At 47.4% G+C, this 27,600-nt stretch overlaps 1 protein-coding gene across 1 annotated transcript in view; it reads left to right on the top strand.

Moving 5' to 3' along the window:
* The window catches only part of LOC137522100 (glutamate receptor ionotropic, NMDA 2B), a 1,475,416-nt gene that overhangs the window by 955,792 nt on the left and 492,024 nt on the right, over window positions 1–27,600 (top strand). The window lies entirely within an intron of this gene.

Consider the following 27,600-nt stretch of genomic DNA (forward strand, 5'->3'; position numbering starts at 1 on the left):
TTCCTATGGGATTTACCCTCCGGGAAAACTACAACTTCTAATATCTGCCACCTAAGCTGACTTACATTGTGTCTCTGCTCCACAAAATGTCGCGCTAACGGGGACACCTTAGTGATATCAACCTCTCCCTCTCTCGGATCGTTTGAGGACCTGGATGTTACTTTTGTGCTCATTGAGCCTGTTTTTAAACTCCCTAGTGGATTGGCCCACATATCCTAGGCCACAGGGGCACTTAATATAGTACACAACCCCCTTAGTGTCGCATGTGGTGAAATCTTTTATAGGAATAGGGGTGTCTGTGCGGGGATGATGTACCTCTGAGCCTTTGATGATATTATTACAATGTTGGCAGTGCAAGCATGGGAATGTTCCTGTCTTGGGGGACCCCAGAAATCTTTAGGTAACCCCACCTGTCTTCCCAATATCTGCTCGTACCAAATGATCTCTGAGGGATTTACCTTTCCTGTAAATAAATCTTGGTGGAGCTCTGCAGATAGGAGCGAGTTGGGGATCCATCTCAATCACCGGCCAAAACTTCAACATCACGTCTTTCAACAAAGTAGATTCTCTGCAATAAGTCATAACAAAGTACACATCATTAGTCTGATCCTGATCTACCTTTTTGTATTCTCTTAATGTTTCCCTTTCCATCTCCCCCACATCTCTTTCTGCTATAACCTCTTCTCACAAAATCGTCCGAGAGGAGCTGAGCCTGTCTCCAATACAACTCGTCAGTGGAGGTAATCCTCCTTGCGCGAATATAATCACCCAATGGCCTTAACGAAGACTTCAGTCTGAGATGTTTCCTTTAACAGGTATGCTGCTCTTTCCACTAGAAAGGGTTAATTAAGTATTAAGCAATGTGCCCGCCCCCCAATGCTTTGGGTGTGGTGAGAAGTGTGATGTCTATATATGTTGTGTGTTGAGTCAGAAGCTTTGAGTACTTGAGAAAGGGCCAACGCCCGAAACGTCGTGCTGTCTGCATGCTGTATTCATATCTGGCAATAAATATGGATTTGATATAACATCTAAAGAGGGTTGAGTCTGATGGGAATTGTGATGCGATTTTGAACTGAGTGAGATTGGGAGGTGTGATGGACCTCTTAACCCATTAAGACTCCCCGCAAATATACACGCTATCCTGAGGCCGGTGGACTATCCTCCTATAATCTTCAAAAATGTCAGTCTGTCCACGCCCTCTGTGGATAGACGAGAGCGCTTCTCGGTGACCACGCCACCGGTCGCACTGAAGCACCTCTCAGACAGCATGCTGGAAGGGGGGTGTAATGATCTGCTCTGCTGTCTGCACAAGCAGACAGCTGTTTGACTATTCTTTAGGTCTGAATGCTACAGGTCTCTGGAAAAGAGACCTGTCTTCACCTTGCAAGTTTCAGCGTTGCTCTGTAGGTGAGGAATTTGCATCCACTTGTCATGCAAATTGCTTAGCTGTATCCTCTGATAGCTTGCAGTATAAAAACCATTTCTTCCCAGAATGCCTTGCTGGTCATGATGGTTTGTTCCTGCTAAACTCTCCTGGAGTGTCAGCCTTGCTATTGTTTGCTAAAGATTATCTTAGAGTATTCCTTGGGACTGCACTAGGCATCCCTTCTAGTGCAGTCAGGTTGTATTATCTGTATTGCCTTGTTCTGTCTCTCTGTCTCGATTGTCTTGTTGCCTGCAGCGGTCGACAGGAAATCGTTCTGTGTGTCTGGGAGTGTAGGCCAGAGCTGCGGTTGCTACTGGCTGCTCCATCTGTCTGGATTGCATTCGCCCTAGTGGTAGTGGCAGTGCTTCCTTCTGTGTTCTGCCTTGGGGGTGCTAACCAGAGCAGCGGATGCTACTGGAGGCCCCATCTGTTTGTCTGTCTGGATCGCATCTGCTCTAGCGGTAGCAGCGGTGGTTCCTTCTGTATTCTGCATTAGGGGTGCTAGCCAGAGCAGCGGTTGCTACTGGTAGTCCCTTCTGTCTGTCTTGACTGGTACGAACGCTTGCTGTAGGCTCGGTGAGGTAACCGTTTAGCAAGCGTTCGCGTTCTCTATTTCATGTTTGTGTTTTATTTGTTAGTTATAGTGGCACGCTTATCACTGGGCGCCTAACGCGTGGTGATCGTGTCTTAAACGCGTTCGCTGTTACGAATGAGTGCGGTGTTCGCGTTTAGCTAGCGTTTGTTATTTTCCTTGTTGTTCTGATCGTTGTTATGTGCTATGTCTTTCTTTTTGCATTTGTGCTCTGTCTGATTCAGTCTTGTGTCACTTTTGGCAATCGCTACTCTTGCGATTGCATTCTCACTTTGTTTCCGTTGTTGTGTGTTCACCGTCGCTGGGTGGCGACTAGATTGGTGGACACACATACATTCTGTCTCTGTGCTCTTTCTCTACACTTGTGCTCAGTCTAGTTCGGTCTTGTGTCACTATTGGCAATCGCTACACTTGCGATTGTGTTCCCACTTCGTTTTCGTTGTTGTGTGTTCACCGTCGCTGGGTGGCGACTCAATTGGTGGACACACATACATTCTGTCTCTGTATTCTCTCTCTTTAAGGGCAATCTTGCTCTGCATTGCTTCTACTCGTACAATTCCCATCTGGCATCTGTGGCGGTGCAGAGGCTGTGTTCGTCTGCACTCCATAGCTCCATCTGCCATTGGGAATTTCCCTCTACAGGTGCATAGAACCATAGCTGGGTTCTATCAAATTATACGCTTGTGGAGGTTTTCCGCAGTGTCAGCGCGCGTCCTGTGCGCTAACCACGGAAATAATTCACCAATCGTTACAGTATGACCAGCCAAACCGAAATTCCCAGTGTAGAGGGAATTTCCGATTTGTACGGGTTTGTCAAATATGGTTCTTATACCTTTAAGAGCTTTAAAATACTTGACACTGAAATTAAAGAGGACTTCCTTTCTGAATGTGTAAGATTTTTTCTGAATCCTACCTTCAAATTACTGACCCGTCCACGTCAGCTCTCCAATTCGCTTATATTCTATTGCAAGGAGATCTGTTTGTGTGGGCTTATGAGATATTGAAAAGCAATTCCTGGAATAATAATCTTTATCAGTTTCTTACATTGATTTTTTCCCACTGGTTTAAACTGCCTGGGTTACCACCCATTCTTGATGAGTATGTTTCTGCTAATCAGTCTGCTGTTCTATCCCTTCCATGCAAAACCATTCAGTGTGATAATAAATGCAGTAACAGCTCCCTTGTATCCAGACAGCAGCCACTTATAGCAACTACAAATAAATAAATTATTTCTGTCAAGTCTGAAAAGTGGAACACACTTGAATGTGATGAATCCAGAGAGATTTCTCAGTCTCAGGTTTTATTACCTCAAGCAAAAGCATATGTGGATCCTATTATAGGCAGAATTATACCTTATATTAAAGCTATAAGAAAGTCCATGCTTGTTTCTGATCCCAACCCGTATGAGTGTTTCTTTGATATAGGGTTGTTTGAGCCTCCATTCGCTCCATGGGAGATCAGGGCTTTGATTGAGGAGTTTGAGTTTGATTGGAAGGCGTTTTGCGATTTTTACATCGCAAAAAGCGAAGTGATTCTTAATGCTTGTATTGATTCTGTGTACTCTTTGATTGAATCTGATGAATGTGACGAATGTTTTGTGGTTCCGGTGATTTGTGTGTGGCAGACGATTTTGGATGAATCGTACGCACACCAACCAATTGACTTCAATAAAGAGACACCGTTCTCAGACGATTGTTCTTGCCTTTCTGGGGTAAAGCAAGTGAGTTTAGACACTGTGCGATCTGATGCCTGTTTCTCAGATGTGCCTGCAGATTGCGAACAGCGTGAGTGTGTCAGTTTTGTCAAAGAGATGTGGGATCCCTTGTCGTTTAAAAACAGATCTTTTTCTCCCAGTGATTCTTTAAGATCTTCCATCTATGATCCTGCTATGGGAAAAATTCCTAAACATTGCAACCTCAAGAGTAATGTTATTATGACTAATAAAAATCCTCATGTTGTTGTCGCAACTTCTTCTGCAAATAAATCTATGTCTCTCTCTGTTCACACCGGTGAAAGTACATTGCCTGATGAAAATGGTTCCCGTGTTCCAGTTCTGAACCCTTTACAGTCTGGTCAACAGATTGCGGAGGCTTGCGCTTTAGAAGCGTCAGTTTCACAACCTAAAGCGATCTTGAATTCGCAAATTTTGCGTTCTGACTTCTCGGATTCGACATTGTTAGCCGAGTCTAAGGGTGAGACAGCACTTCGGTTTTGCGAATCTGATTCTGAGGGATCTTTGCTTTGTCCAGAGAATATTTCAGTGAGCCTACACTGTACCATGAATTAAACTATGATGTCCACTCGCACTGACATTTGTGAGCCCCTTTCTTGCTCTGAAGAAAGTACTGACTCTCCACCCTGTACTCTGGATGAGTCAATATTGCCTTGCAATGAACCTCCTGCAGGGAGCCCAGAGGCTCCTCTAGGTATTGCAGCTAATTGCATCTGTTGTTCTGCCATTTCAGAATTGCAGTCTGATTTGACTGCTATGAAGGTTTCTGCCTGCAGTGAGGCTAATCTCAGGGAGTCAGTATTGGTTTCACTAGATGTTCCTGTGCATCCTGTTCTAGATGATGTAATTCAGTCTCAGCAGATGGTAGAACCAACCCTGGGACATTTGCCTTGTCCGCAAGGTATTTGATGTTCGGCCCTGTAACATGGATAGTTTAGAATCCTTGTCAGAAAACTTAGAAAATGATGTTCCTGAAGTTTTGTTTGATGTTCTGGGGGCCTCCTGCCCCGCAGGGCCGTTTGAGGTTTTGCCTACTTCAGTAGGCATTGCTGCTATACTGACTACCGTTGCAGCTCTTGTGGAGCTCCAGTCATGTGTAGTCCATGATGAGTTCTGGTTGGATACAATTACAGTCATAGAGACTTCTAAGTCTGAGACCAAGTCTGCTTTTGAAAGACTAGTGCTTGTGACCACTACTCATGATGATTCTTTGCCCGGTCCTGGTTTTGGTCTTGTCGTGACAAGCTCTGAGGTCGGCAGTTCCTTGACATGTCCTGAGGTTTCTCTTGTGCTAGTGTACCCCGATGTGCTCTGTGACCCAGAAAGCCCAAGTGTGTCTCGGTTACCAACATGCTCAGATGCTTCCTCGGTGGAGACATGTTCTGATGTTGCCTGCCTGCCTGCATGCCCAGAAGTGGTCCCTGAGAGCCCTGGTCTTGATGGTTGTCCTGGTAGTCCTGAATCCGGAATTGTCATAGGTTCCATAGGGGTTCTTGGTAGTTCTCCATGTGAGCCTGGTGAGCATTCTGGCCTCCTGGGATCTTTGAGGAGCTTCAAAGTGTTCTGGGAAATTCTGGAAGAGATATTTCTTGGTACCTTGGATGGGATCAACAGTGGCTTCTTTGTTGAAAGGGACACTTCAAATAGGTATTGTGGCAGGTTTGGTATTTTTGGACGGTCCCTGGAAAGTGGTGGGTATTGCTCAGAGTGTGTCGATGGGTTCTTCTCTGGTATTCACAGTTCTGATGGGTGTTATGCTGAGAATTGTAGTATTGATGGGCATGTTTCGGTGGCTTCTGCTTCCGACGAGGTTGGTTTCGGGAGGATTGACTCTGGAATTGGGCCTTGTCGGGCTGACCCGACCTTCATGAGTGTTCAGTCTGCTCTGCTGTCTCTGCTGCTCTGTAATGATCTGCTCTGCTGTCTGCACAGGCAGACAGCTGTTTGACCATTCTTTAGGTCTGAATGCTACAGGTCTCTGGAAAAGAGACCTGTCTTCACCTTGCAAGTTTCAGCGTTGCTCTGTAGGTGAGGAATTTGCATCCACTTGTCATGCAAATTGCTTAGCTGTATCCTCTGATAACTTACAGTATAAAAACCATTTCTTCCCAGAATGCCTTGCTGGTCATGATGGTTTGTTCCTGCTAAACTTTCCTGGAGTGTAAGCCTTGCTATTGTTTGCTAAAGATTATCTTAGAGTTTTCCTTGGGACTGCACTAGGCATCCCTTCAAGTGCAGTCAGGTTGTATTATCTGTATTGCCTTGTTCTGTCTCTCTGTCTCCACATTAGAAATTTTATTGATTTTTGAGATAAAGGTGGTACATTTATGTCAAAGCATTTGAAATATAAACCAACATTCTGAACATATATAAAAGATACATGGATGGTGACAGTCATAGGAACCAAATTTGGCTCACCTTGTTGCATATATAAAAAAAGAAAAAAAAAAAGGAACCTGAATGTACTTCTCAGAGGACAGGTAGATCCATAAAAAGGGTTCGAGCTGACTGCTCGCACATCCATCGTATTCAGAAAGAGGATAGGAGAGAAATTAAGAAAGGAAAGGAAAAGAGTGAGGAAGGTCATAAAGGTAGAGATAAAAGAACAGTAAGAGCGATATTATTGTCGCTAGTCTTATGGTCTAAGATTGCCAATCACCTGTTTGTACTCATCCGAATCTTTAAATAGGAACCAGCAAGCCCAGGTATGAACAAATTGGTCAGCTTTATCTTGTGAAGACAGGATAATTTCTTCCATCTGGGCAATGCCATCCACCCTCGCCCACCACTGGGCTACAGAAGGGGCTGCAGGGTCTTTCCAAAGTAAGGGGATCAATGCTCTGGCAGCATTGAGAAGATGGGGTACAATCGTTTTTTTTGTATGACCTGTATGAAGTTGGGCAGCAGTGGAGCAATAAAGCTTCAGGAGAGAAGGGCAGTTCTATTGAAGAAATTGCCACTGACCATTTGTGGACCTTTTTCCAGTAGGAGGAAAGGTGAGGACAAGACCAAAAAATGTGCAGTAAGTTTGCTTTGGGGGCATTACACCTCCAGCATGTGTCTGGGATCTCTGGAGCAAATTTACTGAGAAGAGCAGGCGTTCTATACCAAAAAGTAAGGATTTTAAACCCTTGTTCTTGGGTTGATACATTGAGAGTAGACTTGTGGGTCAGTAAGATGATGGATTCCCATTGCTCCTCCGACAGGGGTTTCCCCAAGGCCTCCTCCCATTTTGCCTGGTAGGGGAGAGTGAGCGGCATGCCCATAGTGACCAACAAATCATATAGTAGTGAAATGGTGTGTCTGTGGGGTCAAGGTTGCATCAAAGATTGCTCAAGGGGAGTTAACGGCCTGCATGCCCCACGTTTGTGCTTTGGGTCTCTCAAAAAGCTACTAATTTGAAGGTGGGCCCAAAAGGAGAATTTGCCTGAGGTCGTTGCTTGACTGACAGTAGATATGTCCTTGATTTCCTTGTTGTGTACAAAATCTCTAAGTCTGGGAATGTTAGGTGAAGCCCAGTTGTGGGCAAAAGACGAGAACTGTCCTGGTGGGAATGCTGGGTTGTCTCTGACTGGTGTTAAAGGGCCAATGAGGGAAGATCCCTCCTCTTTAGAAAACAGGTTTCTAAAGACCCTAGTGGAAGATAGAATGAAGGGGTGGGATTGTTCACATAATTTAACCCTTGGGCCATTGATCCATGGCAGGGCCTGCAAAGGGACTGGGGAAAATGTTTTTTCAATGGCAACCCATTGTTTAGTCGAGTTGGGGTTGCACCATTCAAAAAGTCTGCTGAGGACAGCGGCCTGGTGGTATGCCATCAAATCTGGGAGCCCCGCTCCCCCCTGAATTTTAGGGAGCTTAAGGATGCTATGGCGTAGTCGTGGGGTTTTATTGCCCCAGATGAATGCCGAAATCTTTGCTTGAAGAGATTTCAGAAATGGTTTGGTAAGAGCAATAGGGAGAACTTGGCAGACATATAAAACTCTCGGGAGTAGAGTCATCTTTACTGATGCTATCCGTCCAAACCATGATAGGTATGGTTTGTTCCCCCAAGCAGCGATCTCAGCAGACAGTCTGGAGTGCAGGGGTTCAAAGTTTAATTTGAAAATAAGGTTAAGATCTCTAGGGATGTAGACCCCAAGGTATTTAATGGCCTGGCTGGCCCAGCGAAAAGGGAAGGCATTTTTACATTGGACAAAAGAGTTTGGGGGCAGAGAGATATTCATTGCTTCTGATTTTTGAAAATTTATTTTGAAATTGGATAGGATTTGAAATTCTTTAAAACGATTCATAAGAGTAGGCAAAGAGATCGTTGGATTGGTTATGAAAAATAAAAGGTCGTCCGCAAAGGCTGCAACCTTGAACTCCCCCTGAGCAATCCTAATACCACCAATATCCGGGTCTTGCCTAATCATGTTCAGGAAAGGTTCCAGGGTGATTATGAAGAGGAGGGGGGAAAGGGGGCACCCCTGCCTTGTGCCATTGGCAATCTCAAAAGGGTCTGAGAGGAAGCCATTAACCTTTACCCTTGCTGAGGGTTTGAAATAGAGAGAGTGAAGCCAGTGTAGGAATTGAGGGCGAATCCCCAAGCCCCTAAGTACCGAAAACATGTAATCCCAGGCAATCCGATCAAAAGCTTTTTCCGCGTCTGTTGAAAGAAGCATGCCTGGGATTCCATATTTTCTGAGGTAGGCTATAAGTCCTACTGCTTTCATAATGTTGTCTTTTCCTTCCCTGTCTGGAACAAAACCTGACTGATCTAGGTGTATTAGACTTGGAATGAATTCAATGAGACGGTTAGCTAGAATTTTTGCAAAAAGCTTTGTGTCCACATTGAGCAATGATATGGGGCGGTAACTTGAACATTGCCCAGGATCCTTCCCCTCTTTAGGAATGACGGCTATGTGGGCACTCAGAAAGTGAATAGAAGGGTTAGTGTCCTGGTCTATGTCATTGAATGCATCAACAAAGCGTCTAGCTAATATTCGTTTAAAGAGTTTGTAGTAGGCAACCGTGAAACCGTCAGGGCCTGGGGATTTGCCTGGTTGCATAGTTTTTAGAGCACCCAGAATTCCTCTTTAGTGATTGGGGCTTCCAGGCTGACTGCGTCTTCCTCAGAGAGTTTCTCTAAACCAAACTTAGTGACAAAATCAGATAAAATGGATTCCCTGTGGAGTGTAGTGAGAGAAGGGTTGTAGGCAGGAGGGAGATTGTAAAGGTCTTTGTAGTATTTACGAAATTCCTCTGCAATCTTGTCAGTTGAGTGAAGCTTACTTTGAGGCGTTGGGCAAATAACTTTAACTTGTGTCTGAGCTGACTGCTTACGAAGGGCCCTCGCAAGCAATCTCCCACATTTGTTGCCTGCTTCATAAAACACCTTTCTCGTCATCAAGAACTTACGTTTGGCAATAATATTAAGCTCGGAGAGTAATGAGGATCTAACTTGGGTGAGCTCTTGAAGGGTTTGGGCCGCTAACGTCTGCTTGTGGACTGCCTCCAACTTCTTGATTTGAGACATAAATCCCTCTATTCTAGCATTTCGCTCCTTTTTAAGTCTGGAGCCCAGACTGATAAGGTGACCCCTCAGCACTGGTTTGTGGGCTTCCCATAAGACCATTTTGCTGGGTGCAGTGTCAGCGTTTAGACTAAAGTATGATTTGATTTCCTGTGCTATACCTGGCTGGTGTTCCAGATTAGTGAGGAAGTATGGGTTCAGACGCCAATTCCACAAATTGTGAATTGTGTCTGGTAGTTGTAGAGTTAGGAAAATCGGATTGTGGTCAGTGAAAGTTTTGACTCCTATCTCAGCAGATTTCAAGAGGGGAAGATCCCTTTGTTGCAAAAAGAAGTAGTCAATACGGGTGTGTTTATTGTGTAGACCAGAGAAAAACGTGTAGTCTTTGACTGTGGGATGGGATATCCTCCAAACATCTAACAGTGTCAGGTCATCCAACTTGTTTCTAATAAAACGCAAGTGTTTGTAAGGGATAGATGATGAGCCATTAGAAGTGTCAAGTAGTGGCTCCAAAGAGATATTGAGGTCACCACCAACAATTAGAATACCTTCCTGAAATTGTTGTAGGTCGTTGAGTACTTTAGCTAGGAAGGAAGGTTGTTTCTGGTTAGGCGCATACAAATTGGCTAGGGTGACACTTCTATTACCAGCCTTCCCTTTAAGAAAAAGGAATCTTCCCTCTGGATCTGCCTTAGTTTCACTGACCTCCAATTCCAGAGATTTGTGGACTATGATAGCCACTCCTTTCTTTTTGCCCTCAGGGGCTGTAGCATGGAAGATTTGTGTGTATCTATGATTTTTAATTGCGGGTATATCATTTTGCTTAAGGTGGGTTTCCTGGAGGAAGCCTATCTGCACCTTTTCTTTTTGGAGGAACCCCAACAGGTGTGACCTCTTCTCAGGGGTATTTAGCCCATTTACATTGATAGACACAAATTTCCATTCCAGGGAGATTGGACGTGTAGCATCTGTGTGCTTTGGCATATACTCAGACATATTCAATATATTTTTAAGGACCTAGGACCTCTACAGAGAGAAGTAAGAGGAAGAGGAGAGAGAAAGAGAAACAAAGAAGGAAGAATAGAAGAGTGAGAGGAGAGAGTAGCTAAGCTAGAGAGCTCAAGAAACGGGAAAAAGCCACCACACAGGGAAGTCCTAAAAGAAGTTCCCTGTGGAGAATTTATGGAAGTATTTAGTGGTGTTGACCAATGCCAACTTGGGGGGAATTGAGGTCAGCAGAGGAGATTAAATGAGTCACAACAAGTTTGTACTCACTCCCCCCCGGCCACCTATATCACGAACTATAACAGAAGATTAAACAGACCAGGTTCCTCGTCCCAGGCCACCCCTAAGGACGGTAGGAACCCCTAAACAAGATCAACTTTTTAAACACATTAAACACATTATTTAGTAACCAACTTCGCTTTCAACAACGTACACCCAGGGAAAATTAAGGCACTTTCGTGAAGGACATGAAGAACATATCAGCCTTTAACAGAAACCGCCCCAGGAGAACGACCAGGGGGGGGACGTCCCGTCATGTCCGACCCATAAAACTGGGCCAAGGACATTTGGCGCGACATTCCCCCAGACGTCGATCCCCCCACTTCCAACCCTCCTCCCCCACAATTCCAGGTGTTTTTCTGTGGTCCCAAGGGACGTAGAGTAGGTGTTAAACTAAAACTTAAATATAACATTTGTATGCCGACATGTAATGATAATAACAAGCAAGGCCTGGCATTTATGCATACTGCAGGCTGTCTTTTAGCCACATTATCGCTGACCATTAGCGGGGGATCCCTTCCCCTAAGCCAAGTAGTAGGGGGGAGCCCTCATGTTACTAGCTTTGTTTTTTTTTTTTTTTTTTTAAAAGGGGGGGGGGGAGGGGGTTACTCTTCCCTGGTTACTTCTAGCAAAAGGAAAAATACACTTGGGACAATGGGGCTGATGGAATCTTTAGAGATCAAAAATATATGCATGGAAGCGTTTGTATCAGGTCTCTTTGCACTCAGAGAGGGTGAGACTAGAAGATTACATCAGAATCCAGGCTATGGCACTGTCTTTCAACGGGGGGTCAGTATATGGAAACATGTGGGCGAGTGAGGGAGAGGGGGGCCCCCAAGAGGAGTCTTCTGCAAGAAAAAAGAGGTAATTCAGGTATCTTAAGCAAGTCTAAGTTCACTTATCCATCTTGTGTCTTCTGCATGTGGAACGGCATCGGGAGTCTTCAGAGGAGGAGGAGGAATTAGATTTAGATCTCTTGGGTGCCTGTGGGTTTGCATTGGCGCTAGCGAAGAATGAGTCTCTTTCCTTGTAAATCTCTTCTGGCAGAAGGAAATCTGCATACCATTCTGGCACCTCCGGGCACTGGATTCCGAGAACCTGGCAGAAAGCATAGAGTTCATCCGGGAATCTAAGAGTTGCCGCTTTGTTGCCCACCGACGCCACAAGCGCAAAGGGAAACTTCCAGCGGTACTGAATTTTCTTCTCCTGAAGGCTCTTCAGCAGTGGTTTTAGTGCCCGTCTATTGGTTAAGGTAATCGGGGATAGGTCTTGATAAATCCCAACAGATGTTGGGCAGCACGGTGGCGTAGTGGTTAGCTCTCTCGCCTTGCAGTGCTGGGTCCCTGGTTCGAATCCCAGCCAGGGCACTATCTGCTAAGAGTTTGTATGTTCTCTCCGTGTCTGCGTGGGTTTCCTCCGGGCACTCCGGTTTTCTCCCACATTTCAAAAACATACGGATAAGTTAATTGGCTCCCCATAACAAAATTGGCCCTAGACTACAGTACTTACACTGCAACTGTCCTTTGAGGGACAGTTAGTGACAAGATATAGATATATATATTGTACAGCGCTGCGTAATATGTCGGCGCTATATAAATACTAAATAATAATAATAATAATAATAATGTTTCATTGAAGATTATGTCCTCTCGATTTCTCGCAGCTCGCATTATGGATTCTTTGAGGGGGAAAGATTGCAGACAACAAATAACGTCTCTGGGTGAGTCATTATCACTTCCCCTCGGTTTCAGGGCTCTGTGGGCTCTCACAAAATCTATATGTTCCTCTTTAGGTTTCTCCATGACCCCGTTAAAGATGGCTGTCAGAGCTGGGACGATATCGCTGGATGAAACAGTCTCAGGCAGGCCTTTCACCCTAATGTTGCATCTCCTTCCCCTGTTGTCCAAGACCTCAATCTGCCGGTTAGCTTCTATGAGTTTGGCGTTATGCATACAAATAGCTCTGGCTGCTGCGTTTGAGGTTCGGGCCTGGTATCTGCTCTCTCTTTCCAGCCCGTCCACACGTCCCACAATGGCCGCCATCTCCTCCCTGATTTCTAAGGTGGCAGCAGCTAGCGCAGACTTAATCTCCGTTGCTAAGTCTCTCATGTCCCTTACCATGAGGGAGCGGTTGAGAAGATCCTCTGTGGGGAGGTCCTCTGCCCGGGAGCTGGACTCGGAGCCCGGTCCCGGAGTGGGCGCCATCTTGGGTGTAGGCCGCAGTGCGCGGAAGACAGTCGGATCAGTTCCAAGTCAGCGTTTAGGTGGTCCGATGTGGGTAGAGCCAGCTCCAGGGGCTGTCAGGGGTGGCTAGAATTGCAAATGTCTGGTCTGGTTGGTCTGTAGAAGCAGCGAAGGTGACCGTTGGGGGAGAGTCAGAGCGGAGCTCTAGCAATGTGCGGCCATTCTTCTCCGGCGCTAAGCCACGCCCCCCCTGTCTCTCTGTCTCGATTGTCTTGTTGCCAGCGACAGTCGACAGGAAATCGTTCTGTCTGTCTGGGAGTGTAGGCCAGAGCTGCGTTTGCTACTGGCTGCTCCATCTGTCTGGATTGCATTAGCCCTAGTGGTAGTGGCAGTGCTTCCTTCTGTGTTCTGTCTTGGGAGTGCTAACCAGAGCAGCGGTTGCTACTGGTGGCCCCATCTGTTTGTCTGTCTGGATCGCATCCACTCTAGCGGTAGCAGCGGTGGTTCCTTCTGTATTCTGCATTAGGGGTGCTAGCCAGAGCAGCGGTTGCTACTGGTAGTCCCATCTGCTGTAGGCTCGGTGAGGTAACCGTTTAGCAAGCGTTCGCGTTCTCTATTTCATGTTTGTGTTTCATTGGTTAGTTAGGGTGGCACGCTTATCACTGGGCGCCTAACGCGCGTTGATCGTGTCTTAAACGCGTTCGCTGTTGCGAATGAGAGCGGTGTTCGTGTTTAGCTAGCGTTTGTTATTTTCCTTGTTGTTCTGATCATTGTTATGTGCTATGTCTTTCTTGTTGCATTTGTGCTCTGTCTGATTCAATCTTGTGTCACTTATGGCAATCGCTACTCTTGCGATTGCATTCCCACTTCATTTCCATTGTTGTGTGTTCACCGTCGCTGGGTGGCGACTAGATTGGTGGACACACATACATTTTGTCTCTGTGTTCTCTCTCTTTAAGGGCGATCTTGCCCTGCATTGCTTCTACTCGTACAATTCCCATCTGGCATCTGTGGCGGTGCAGAGGCTGTGTTCGTCTGCACTCCACAGCTCCATCTGCCGTTGGGAATTTCCCTCTACAGGTGCATAGCACCATAGCTGGGTTCTATCAAATTATATGCTTGTGGAGATTTTTTTTCAGCACGCGTCCTGTGCGCTGACCACAGAAATAATTCCCCAATCGTTACAGGGGGCAGGACAATACCTCCAGGGCGTACTGCACAAGCTCCATCCATATGTGCAAGCCCTCCACCCAGTACTCCATGGGGTCCACAGGCTCCTCGCTGCCGGTGTCAAGCCCACTGAAGGACCCCATGTAGTCGGCCACCATCCGGATCATGCGCTGGCTGTGACTCTCAGTGAAGGTGGCTGCTGCACACACCTCCTCTCTCGGCTGCTGTACCTTCATGTAGAACGCCTGCATCAATGACAGCTCTCCTGGGCGCCTGACGCTGCTGCTGGCCGCAGGCACTGGCTGCTGTGCTGGCTGCTGGAAAGGGACAGAGGGGGTGGAAGGCGGGGGGAAAGCTTCCTCCAGTCGCCGAACAAGGATCTCCTGCAACTCCCTGCTCACGGTCTCTGGCAGGCAGAAACTGATTCCACCTTCCCCTCAGCCGTGGGTCCAGGATCATGCTGATGCAGGCGTCCTCCCTCGCTTGCATCCGCTTGACCCTGGGGTCTGTGCGCAGGCAGTGCAGCATGTGCTCTGCCATGGGGAGCAGGGTGGACCGTCTAACATCAGGGTCAGCGTCCTCCTCCTCTTGCCCCGGAGCCTCTTCCTCCTCTCTCTACCCTCGCACCACTGCTGCTGCGCTCCGATGTTCCCCCCCAGCAGCAACGTCCAGCACCTCCAACTCCTCCTCCTCCTCATCCTCCTTCAGGGACTCAAATACCTGCGGAGCAGTGGACTGTGCGGGCGGCTGCTGTTCCAGCTGCTTCAGGGCCACCTCTCCCAAATTCACCAAATCGCCAAGTGCCCTGTCCAGCAGATAAACAAAGGGCACCCACTGGCAGAGGGATGCCCGTTGTTCACTCACCAGGTTGTTTCCCTGCAGGAAGGGAGCCAACACCAAGCAGACCTGCTGCATCTGCCCCCATTGTGCGTTGGTGAGGAGCTTGAGTTTGGTGGTGCTGCTGCTGGTGCCGGCGACAGTGGCATCATAGATGTACCGGTTGACAACCCTCCGCTGCTCAACCAGCCGCTCCAACATCGCCAGCGTGGAGTTCCAGCGAGTTGGCAGATCTATGATGAGGCGGTGTCGTGGCAGGCCCTCCTGCTGCTGGATGTCTGCCAGTTTTGCTGCGGCAGCTGCTGAGGGGCGGAAAGTGTGCACAATTTTCCGCGCCGCTTCTAAAACCTCTTCCATCCCCAGGTAGGTGCGCATGAACTTTTGCACCACCAGGTTCAGGACGTGGGCCAAGCAAGGGATGTGGAGCAAGTCTCAGCTGATGGCAGCCAGCAGGTTGGCTGCATTGTCGGACACCACCTATCCCACAGTGAGGCCTCTGGGGGTCAGCCACGTCCTCTCCTGCTCCCTGAGCTACCGGAGCACGTTCAATGCCGTCAAAGAGTTTTTCCCCAGGCTTTTCATCTCCAGCAGCGCTTGGCAGTGGCAGGGCTTCACGCTGCTGGAGAGATGGGGTCGCTTGGCGGCGGGAGCTGCTGCTTCTCCCCTACCCTGCGCGGTGGCACCACATAGTGGGCGACTGGTGCCGCTGCTGCTGCGCCCGAGGGTGGACCTGCTGCTTCCTCGCTCGGGCTTTCCACCAGGCTGACCCAGTGGGCCGTAAAGGACAGATAGCGTTCTGTCCCAAACCGGCTGCTCCATGAATCCATGGTTATGTGGATCCGCGCACTCACAGTGTGATCAAGCACGCGGCCCACGTTCGCCATGGCAGAGCGGTGCAGTGCTGGGATCGCCCTGCGGGAGAAATAGTGGCGGCTGGGGACTTGCCACTCCAGGATCCCAACCTGCAGCAGCACTCTGATGTCACTCCCCTCCTGCACAAAGGAATATGGCAGGAGCTGAGAGCACATGGCCCGGGCAAGCAACCCATTCAGAAACCGGATGCGCCTGTGGGCGGGAGGCAGCACCTTGGTCACACCGGGGAATGCTTCGCTGAGCAGGGTCTGGCAGCGTTTGCCTGAACGGGAGGATGAGGATGCCACTGTAGAGGGAGAAGATAAGGCCACTGAGGACTGGCTGCCCGGGGGGGGGGGGGGGGGGGAGTGAGTTGTTGTTTTGCTCCTGCTGCTGCTGCTGCTGGATGGGCAGGAGGGTCGGCTGCTGCTGCAATCTGTGCAGTGGCTGTCTGGCTCTGACCACTGCCTGCACCACTTTGCATCAGCCTCTCCAACTCACTAAAGTACTCAAAATGTCTGCTCTGTAAGTGGGTCTGCAGGCACGAGGTACCCAACTTGAGCAGATCGCGACCTCTGCTGAGACTGACACCACAACTGTTGCAAATTGCATGTGTCACGTCCACTGGGCACTTGGTGAAGTACCGCCAGACTGAGGACTTCAACCTGCTCTTTGAGCTTGATGGCTGGGGTTTTTGGGTGCCTTTGGAGGATTGTGCCTTTTTGGTTTTAGTTGGAGGTTTGCTGCGGGTGGTGGTAGCGACTGAAGCAGCAGGCTGTGGCTCTTGCCATCCACGCCCTGTGCTGGCCGCCTTGCTGCTGCCACGCCTCTGCGCCAGAGACGCCTCCTCCTCCGATGACGAGCTGCCTTCAACCAACTGTGCTGGTGGTACTGGTGGCACATAGGAAGGTGGCACATAGCAAGTCATCATCATCAACCCCAAACATATCCTGTGAGCCCGCCTCAACCAACTCCTCTACCCAAAAATCCCCTGCATCACGCCCCTCCTCCTCAGCGCCAACAACAAACTTCTGCACCTCAAACTCCTCCTCCTCCTCATACTTCTCCAAAACATCCCTGTACATGGTCACAGTCTCAGGGGAGAAAAGCGTGCTCGTTGAGGGCAGGCTGATCGATGGGGTCACCGTGACCATGGCCTAAAGCGGTGGTGGAGGCCTGCTGCGGACCGGAGTGCTGGTGGTGGTGGCACTGGTCTCACTGGTGCTGGAGGCCTGGCTGGAAACGGTGGCTTCATCATTTCCACCACAGCTTGCACCTGACTCTCCACAATGGGCCGTGGGTGACGACCCGTCTCAAAGATGGGCGCAACGCGCTGCTGTTGCGCCTCTGCTCCCTCCTCCCTGCGGTCAGTGGCTGGCGGCGGGCCAGTCCCAGACCTGCTGCTGCTGGCAGTGGCTCCTGTGCGGCAGACACTTAGAAATTAAGTGAACGGGTACTAGTAGTATAGTAGTAGACAGTAGTAGTACGCACGCAGGCAACTAAGAAATACCTAGCGTACTACACTATAACTAAGTCGTGCAGCAGACAGTTGGTGACAATTACAATCGGTCACACACGATCAGACGCAATCAATCAATAGGCTCGGGCAGGTGACAGTCACAGGTCACTCACAACGGATGCTGGTGGTGGCCTGTGTGTGTTGTAACTCTCATTTATTACACACTACAGGTGATAATAAAATCACACAGTAACAGTGAAAAAAAATTAAGTGAACGGGTACTAGTAGTATAGTAGTAGACAGTAGTAGTATGCACGCAGGTAACTAAAAAATACCTAGCGTACTACACAATAACTAAGTCGTGTGGCAGACAGTCGGTGACAATTACAATCGGTCACACGTGGTGAGACGCAATCAATCAATCAATAGGCTGGGGCAGGTGACAGTCACAGGTCACTCACAACGGATGCTGGTGGTGGCCTGTGTGTGTTGTAACTCTCATTTATTACACACTACAGGTGATAATAAAATCACACAGTAACAGTGAAAAAAAAATAAGTGAACGGGTACTAGTAGTAAAGTAGTAGACAGTAGTAGTATGCACGCAGGTAACTAAGAAATACCTAGCGTACTACACTATAACTAAGTCGTGCGGCAGACAGTCGGTGACAATTACAATCGGTCCCACACGGTCAGACGCAATCAATCAATCAATAGGCTCGGGCAGGTGACAGTCACAGGTCACTCATAACGGATGCTGGTGGTGGCCTGTGTGTGTTGTAACTCTTATTTATTACACACTACAGATGATAATAATATCACACAGTAACAGACAGTGAAAAAAAATAAGTGAACGGGTACTAGTAGTATAGTAGTAGACACTAGTAGTACTCACGCAGGTAACTAAGAAATACCTAGCGTACTACACTATAACTAAGTTGTGCGGCAGACAGTCGGTGACAATTACAATCAGTCACCCGTGGTCAGACGCAATCAATCAATTAATTGGCTCGGGCAGGTGACAGTCACAGGTCACTCACAACGGATGCTTGTGGTGGCCTGTGTGTGTTGTAACTCTTATTTATTACACACTACAGATGATAATAAAATCACACAGTAACGGTGAAAAAAAAATTAGTGAACGGGTACTAGTAGTATAGTAGTAGACACTAGTAGTACGCACGCAGGTAACTAAGAAATACCTAGCGTACTACACTGTAACTAAGTCATGCGGCAGACAGTCGGTGACAATTACAATCGGTCACACACGGTCAGACGCAATCAATCAATCGGCTCGGGCAGGTGACAGTCACAGGTCACTCACAACGGATGCTGTGTGGCCTGGGTACTAGTAGTATAGTAGTAGACACTAGTAGTATGCACGCAGTAACAGACAGTGAAAAAAAAAATAAGTGAACGGGTACTAGTAGTATAGTAGTAGACACTAGTAGTAGTACGCATGCAGGTAACTAAGAAATACCTAGCGTACTACACTATAAATAAGTCGTGCGGCAGACAGTCGGTGACAATTACAATCGGTCACACACGGTCAGACGCAATCAATCAATCAATAGGCTCGGGCAGGTGACAGTCACAGGTCACTCACAACGGATGCTGGTGGTAACCTGTGTGTGTTGTAACTCTTATTTATTACACATTATAGATGATAATAAAATCACGTAGTAACAGTGAAAAAAAAATTAGTGAATGGGTACTAGTAGTATAGTAGTAGACACTAGTAGTACGCACGCAGGTAACTAAGAAATACCTAGCGTACTACACTGTAACTAAGTCATGCGGCAGACAGTCGGTGACAATTACAATCGGTCACACACGGTCAGACGCAATCAATCAATCGGCTCGGGCAGGTGACAGTCACAGGTCACTCACAACGGATGCTGTGTGGCCTGGGTACTAGTAGTATAGTAGTAGACACTAGTAGTATGCACGCAGTAACAGACAGTGAAAAAAAAAAATAAGTGAACGGGTACTAGTAGTATAGTAGTAGACACTAGTAGTAGTACGCATGCAGGTAACTAAGAAATACCTAGCGTACTACACTATAAATAAGTCGTGCGGCAGACAGTCGGTGACAATTACAATCGGTCACACACGGTCAGACGCAATCAATCAATCAATAGGCTCGGGCAGGTGACAGTCACAGGTCACTCACAACGGATGCTGGTGGTAACCTGTGTGTGTTGTAACTCTTATTTATTACACACTACAGATGATAATAAAATCACACAGTAACAGTGAAAAAACAATAAGTGGTGGCCTGTGTGTGTTGTAACTCTTATTTATTACACACTACAGATGATAATAAAATCACACAGTAACAGTGAAAATAAAATAAGTGAACGGGTACTAGTAGTAAAGTAGTAGACAGTAGTAGTACGCACGCAGGTAACTAAGAAATACCTAGCGTACTACACTATAACTAAGTCGTGCGGCAGACAGTCGGTGACAATTACAATCGGTCCCACACGGTCAGACGCAATCAATCAATCAATAGGCTCGGGCAGGTGACAGTCACAGGTCACTCATAACGGATGCTGGTGGTGGCCTGTGTGTGTTGTAACTCTTATTTATTACACACTACAGATGATAATAATATCACACAGTAACAAGACAGTGAAAAAAAATAAGTGAATGGGTACTAGTAGTATAGTAGTAGACACTAGTAGTACTCACACAGGTAACTAAGAAATACCTAGCGTACTACACTATAACTAAGTTGTGCGGCAGACAGTCGGTGACAATTACAATCAGTCACACGTGGTCAGACGCAATCAATCAATTAATAGGCTCGGGCAGGTGACAGTCACAGGTCACTCACAACGGATGCTTATGGTGGCCTGTGTGTGTTGTAACTCTTATTTATTACACACTACAGATGATAATAAAATCACACAGTAACGGTGAAAAAAAAATTAGTGATCGGGTACTAGTATAGTAGTAGACACTAGTAGTACGCACGCAGGTAACTAAGACATACCTAGCGTACTACACAATAACTAAGTCGTGTGGCAGACAGTCGGTGACAATTACAATCGGTCACACGTGGTGAGACGCAATCAATCAATCAATAGGCTGGGGCAGGTGACAGTCACAGGTCACTCACAACGGATGCTGGTGGTGGCCTGTGTGTGTTGTAACTCTCATTTATTACACACTACAGGTGATAATAAAATCACACAGTAACAGTGAAAAAAAAATAAGTGAACGGGTACTAGTAGTAAAGTAGTAGACAGTAGTAGTATGCACGCAGGTAACTAAGAAATACCTAGCGTACTACACTATAACTAAGTCGTGCGGCAGACAGTCGGTGACAATTACAATCGGTCCCACACGGTCAGACGCAATCAATCAATCAATAGGCTCGGGCAGGTGACAGTCACAGGTCACTCATAACGGATGCTGGTGGTGGCCTGTGTGTGTTGTAACTCTTATTTATTACACACTACAGATGATAATAATATCACACAGTAACAGACAGTGAAAAAAAAATTAAGTGAACGGGTACTAGTAGTATAGTAGTAGACACTAGTAGTACTCACGCAGGTAACTAAGAAATACCTAGCGTACTACACTATAACTAAGTTGTGCGGCAGACAGTCGGTGACAATTACAATCAGTCACACGTGGTCAGACGCAATCAATCAATTAATTGGCTCGGGCAGGTGACAGTCACAGGTCACTCACAACGGATGCTTGTGGTGGCCTGTGTGTGTTGTAACTCTTATTTATTACACACTACAGATGATAATAAAATCACACAGTAACGGTGAAAAAAAAATTAGTGAACGGGTACTAGTAGTATAGTAGTAGACACTAGTAGTACGCACGCAGGTAACTAAGAAATACCTAGCGTACTACACTATAACTAAGTTGTGCGGCAGACAGTCGGTGACAATTACAATCAGTCACACGTGGTCAGACGCAATCAATCAATTAATTGGCTCGGGCAGGTGACAGTCACAGGTCACTCACAACGGATGCTTGTGGTGGCCTGTGTGTGTTGTAACTCTTATTTATTACACACTACAGATGATAATAAAATCACACAGTAACGGTGAAAAAAAAATTAGTGAACGGGTACTAGTAGTATAGTAGTAGACACTAGTAGTACGCACGCAGGTAACTAAGAAATACCTAGCGTACTACACTGTAACTAAGTCATGCGGCAGACAGTCGGTGACAATTACAATCGGTCACACACGGTCAGACGCAATCAATCAATCGACTCGGGCAGGTGACAGTCACAGGTCACTCACAACGGATGCTGTGTGGCCTGGGTACTAGTAGTATAGTAGTAGACACTAGTAGTATGCACGCAGTAACAGACAGTGAAAAAAAAAATAAGTGAACGGGTACTAGTAGTATAGTAGTAGACACTAGTAGTAGTACGCATGCAGGTAACTAAGAAATACCTAGCGTACTACACTATAACTAAGTCGTGCGGCAGACAGTCGGTGACAATTACAATCGGTCACACACGGTCAGACGCAATCAATCAATCAATAGGCTCGGGCAGGTGACAGTCACAGGTCACTCACAACGGATGTTGGTGGTGGCCTGTACACAGTCAGTAACTAACTAACACAGTACTGAAACTAATAAAGTAACAGACTACAGCAGTAATAAATAATTAAATAATTAACTAAACTAGTACTAGTAAGTACACAGTTAACTAGAATCCCTAACCTACCTAAGCTAGTAGTAGGCTAAGGCTACCTAGGCTTAGAGGTGAGCGTAATGACTTAATTACGATTTCGCAAAATTTCGCGTTATTAGTGTAAGTACGATTATGGCCGTAAGTACATAATCGTAATGAAGAAGGATTTCGCGAAATTCCGCGTAAGCGTAATTTTCGCGTAGCTTTCGCTCTACAGTGGGTATCGCGAAATTACGTTTGCCTTGCATGCAACTGTTTGTAAGCGTAGTTACATAACGTAATTTTGCGATAGTTCATATTACTGTAAGCGTTACTTTTCGCGTAGTTTTCGCGTTACGGTGGGTATCGCGAAATTACGTTTGCCTTGCATGCAAACGTTTGTAAGCGTAGTTACGTAACGTAATTTCGCGATAGTTCATATTACTCTTATTGATCACAGTGTTATTTTTGCGAAAAAGCTTGCTCTATGCGTAGAAACATTCTTGTCAATACACCCTTGAACTGCGCATGCTTAGTTTTTACATTATTTAACGCGAAAAAGCGTTCATATGCGAAAATTTGTTAGCGTTCGTCTGACTACCGCTGATTCGATTCTGATTGGCTAATGCGAACAAAAACAACAGGAACTTTCCTGTGTCTAGTAATTATTATTATAAACCAAATTACTTTCATTTTCAAAATTAAAATGTATTTCTTTTTATAGCTAACAAGTAATCATGAAATTCGCGAAATTACGAAGAAATGCGAAATTACGTTATGGTTTAACGTGAAATTACGTTATGAACGAAACGCGAAATTACGCGTTGGAAATTACGCTTACGGTATTATCAATTACGATTTTAATGGCAATTACGCTACCGTAATTTCGCGCCGTAATAGCAAATTTCGCATGCGTAATTATAGTAACGCAAAATTTCGGCTCAACCCTACCTAGGCTAGCAGGCCTAGCCTGCACAGAGACTAACACTAGCCTAGCACAGTATACAGTATACACTAGCTGACTAAAAACAATCAAAATACTAGCTAACTATATAAGACAACAATAAATGTGTTTAGGAGGTGTTTAGGAAGCAAAACGCTAGGTTTAGCAGCGAAAATGCACTTGATCAGATGCAGCACAGCCCTGGAGATACTCTCAGTACCAGCACAGTCACACAAGTACATGGCTCCACAAGATGGCCGCCGCCTTATATAGGGGAGGGGAGGGCCAGGCTCCCCTCCTCTGATTGGTTGCTAGGGTTGCCAGGTCCTCGGCTGGAGGACTTCTGATTGGCCCAATGACGTCATCCCGAATCCCGAAGCTGAATCAGTAATCTGTTTAATAGCTTAGCCCTAACTAAACCGCCGCATCCCCACGGCTGTAAACTGTAAAAATCTGTAAAAATCTAAATACCCCCAAACTCCCCGAGGCACACTACGGGGAGCGTTCCGTGTGAGACAGGGCTATGAGCTGCAGCCCTGCCTCACATGTGTCTGTCAGCGGCGGATCTCTGCCTCTCCTCCGCCCCTCTCAGCGAAGGAAGACTGAGAGGGGCGGGGGAGAGGCGGAGATCTGCCGCTAACAGACGCGTGTGAGGCAGGGCTGCAGCTTATAGCCCTGCCTCACATGGAAGCGCTTAGGGCAGCAAAATCCACGACCAAGAAAGTCGTGGATTTTGCGGAGGAGAGAGAGGGCGCGTTAGGGGGGATTTAGATAGTTTATAGCTGCAGGGATGCAGCGGTTTAGTTAGGGCTAAGCTATTAAACAGATTATTGAAATAACAAAATGTTTTTTTAGAGACTTCAGAGTCTCTTTAATATCCCAAGATCTAATAAAATTAGCCTAAATGTACGTAAAGCTTTGTGAAACTGGTAATGAATATTGCTCAGAAAGCTACAGAAAAGTTTTAATATGGCCTTGACTAAATAAATCATTGAAATATATTAGGGATGGGACGACGAATCCGGCGAATCCACGAATCCCTCGAATATTGGGAAATATTCGAGATTCGTGGATTCGAATCCCGACGCCATTTTCCACTTTGCGAATCCGCCGAATCCCGACGCTGCATCGCCGCGCATCCGCCGCTCGCACTCGTCCTCGTCCTCCTCCGAGCCCCCCCGCGTCTCCTCCGCCCGCCCCGCGCCTCCTCCGCCCGCCCGCATACATTGTATCAACTCACCTGTCCAGTGGAGCGCAGAGCGGCAGACCTCTCGCTCACTTCCTGGTTCCCTCTAGTGACGGCTTTTACAATGACGTCATCAATAAAAGCCAGTCCGGCCACTAGAGGGAACCGAGAAGTAACGAGGAGGTCTGCCGCTCTGCGCTCCACTGGACAGGTGAGTTGATACTTATGCAGGCACGGGGGACGGAGGAGGCCGTGGGGGTCAGCGGAGGAGGCACGGGGGGGGGGGGGGGAGGGGGAGCGACACCTACACCTACCTACCTACCCACCTACCTACCTACCTACCTACCTCTATACCTCCCTCTGTACCTACCTCTATACCTACCTAAAGGCCCCCTATACGTACCTACCTACCTACCCGCCACTATACCTACCTACCTACAGGCCCCTATACCTACCTAAAGGATACGTACCTACCTACCACTATCCCTACCTACCTACAGGCCCCTATACCTACCTAAAGGCCCCCTATATGTACCTACCTACCTACCTAAAGGCCCCTATACCTACCTAAAGGCCCCTATACCTACCTACCTACCTAAAGGCCCCTATACCTACCTACCTACATATCTGCCTATACTTAAGGCCCTATACCCTGCTACCTATACTGAAGGTCCCTTTAACTACCTACCTACCTACCTGCAGGACACTATACCTACCTACCGGCCACTATACCTACCTACCTACAGGCCACTATACCTACCTAAAGGCCCCCTATACGTACCTACCTACCTAAAGGCCCCCTATACGTACCTACCTACCTAAAGGCCCCTATACCTACCTACCTACCTAAAGGCCCCTATACCTACCTACAGGCCTCTATACCTACCTACCTACCTACCTAAAGGCCCCTATACCTACCTAAAGGCCCCCTATACGTGCCTACCTACAGGCCCCTATACCTACCTACCTAAAGGCCCCTATACCTACCTACCTACATACCTACCTGTACTTAATTCCCTATACCCTGCTACCTATACTGAAGGTCCCTTTAACTACCTACCTACCTACAGGACACTATACCTACCTACCTACTGGCCACTATACCTACCTACCTACAGGCCACTATACCTACCTACCTACATACCTACCTATACTTAAGGCCCTATACCCTGCTACCTATACTGAAGGTCCCTTTAACTACCTACCTACCTACAGGACACTATACCTACCTACCTACTGGCCACTATACCTACCTACCTACAGGCCACTATACCTACCTAAAGGCCACCTATACGTACCTACCTACCTACCTACCTAAAGGCCCCTATACCTACCTACCTAAAGGCCCCTATACCTACCTACATACCTACCTATACTTAAGGCCCTATACCCTGCTACCTATACTGAAGGTTCCTTTACCTACCTAAAGGCCCCTATACCTACCTACATACCTACCTATAATTAAGGCCTCTATATACCCTGTTACCTATACTGAAGGCCCATATACCCTGCTACCTATACTGAAGGCCCATATACCCTGCTGCCTATACTGAAGGCCTATATACCCTGCTACCTATACTGAAGGCCCATATACCCTGCTACCTATACTGAAGGCCCATATACCCTGCTACCTATACTGAAGGCCCATATACCCTGCTACCTATACTGAAGGCCTATATACCCTGCTACCTATACTGAAGGCCCATATACCCTGCTACCTATACTGAAGGCCCATATACCCTGCTACCTATACTGAAGGCCCATATACCCTGCTACCTATACTGAAGGCCCATATACCCTGCTACCTATACTGAAGGCCCATATACCCTGCTACCTATACTGAAGGCCTATATACCCTGCTACCTATACTGAAGGCCCATATACCTTGCTACCTATACTGCAGGCCCCTATACCTTGCTACCTATACTGAAAGCTACCAATATTGAAGGCACCCATACCTAGCTAGCTATACTGAAGGCACCTTTACCTCGCTACCTATACTGCGGGCAACTATACCACGGATCGCACAATTCTTATGTGCAGGATTCGTTAGATTCGGGATTCGAAAGGTTCGAGATATTCGAGAACCTTTTCAGATTCGGATTCGGATTCGGATTCAAAAAATTGTGGATTCGTCCCATCCCTAAAATATATGATACCAGCTGATAACCAGAGCTTAAGATTAATGTATGTGATAGCTAATTGACGTATTTGTATAGTTATTTTCAAAGGCAGCGACTTTTGGGTATCATACTTTTTAAAAAATATATGCTCCAAACTTTTATTGTAGCTTGTACTGCAGGATTTTGTTGAAATGGAAATGCTAATTTAAGTTTTTTATCTGTCAATACCCACCAATAGATTAGTAGTTTAGATGTATCTAATATGCAAGCTTGATACAATCAATACGCATGGTCCTCCTTTAGACCTTGGACCAGGGGCGTAGCAATCACCATTGCAACCATAGCGTTGCTATGGGGCCCGCCCGAGCCCTACGTCACAGGGGCCCCGCAGCAGTGTTGCCAACGAGCCCCTCTGAGCAGGAGAGCAGTGCAGTGGATCGAGAGTAGTGGGCAGCAGCGGAGAAGGGGGGCCATCTCCCCCCCCCCTTCCCTCACCTTAGGGCCCTCCCTCCCTCGCTCTCTCCTCCGGAACTAAGTGCTGTGTGGCGTTTGGCAGAGGGGCGGAACTTACCTCCGCCTCGCTCTAGCGCCGGAAGTTCTGATCTGGTGCCGCTGCTCTGGTCTGGATCAGACCAGACTAGCGGCAAATCATCCCGCCCTGCAACGAGACGCAGGTAAGTTCCGCCCGCTGCTAGCCACCGCACAACACTTTGTTCTGGAGGGGAGCGCGAGGGAGGGAGAGCCCCAAGGTGAGGGAAGGAGGGGGGAGATGGCCCCCCTTCCCCACTGTGCCCATAGCTCTCCCTCTTCTCTGCGCTGCTCCCCTCCTGCTGGGGGCACACCTGGCTACCTATTCTGGGGACATATACCCCTGCTTACATATACTGGGCACATATACACCTGCCTACATATACTGGGCACACATAACCCTGACTACATATACTGGGGACATATACATAGCCCCCAACCGTCCCGAATCCTGCGGGATTGTCCCGATTTGGGAGGACTCTCCCGCTAACCCGATATGACCCCCCCAAGTCCCGGGCGGCAGTGGGCAGGGAGGAAGAAAAAAATGATCGAGGCGCCAGGCGCGCCGAAGTGGGATGCAGGATGTCTGTCCTTACATTCTATCTCCCTCCTCCCTTGGAATCTGCCCCCCCCCCCCCCCTGTGTCTCCCCCCTGCTTGCAGAGTGCGCAGCTAAGCGGAGCGGGCTGTCAGCTTACCGGTATCCATGGACGCGTACCGATGTCTGGCTTCAATCTGCTTCCTGTGACGTCACAGGAAGCAGGAAACCAGATGCTAGTACGCTAGTACGGAGTGGGGGGGATGGGCTGGACATGGGGGGGAGGGGGTTGTGGGTGTGGTTAGGGGTTTGGCCTAAGTGTCCCGATTCCTAACTTTAAAATGTTAGGAGGTGTGCATATACCCCTGACTACATATACTGGGGACATATACCCCTGACTACATATACTGGGGTCATCTATACCTCTGGCTACATATACTGGGGACATATACCCCTGACTACATATACTGGGCACATATACCCCTGACTACATATCAGCACATATACCCCTAGCTACATCTACAGGGTACATATACCCCTGGCTACATATACTGGGCACATATACCCCAGACTACA

This window comes from Hyperolius riggenbachi, chromosome 6 (assembly GCF_040937935.1).
Source record: "Hyperolius riggenbachi isolate aHypRig1 chromosome 6, aHypRig1.pri, whole genome shotgun sequence".
In the NCBI taxonomy this organism is placed as follows: domain Eukaryota; kingdom Metazoa; phylum Chordata; class Amphibia; order Anura; family Hyperoliidae; genus Hyperolius; species Hyperolius riggenbachi.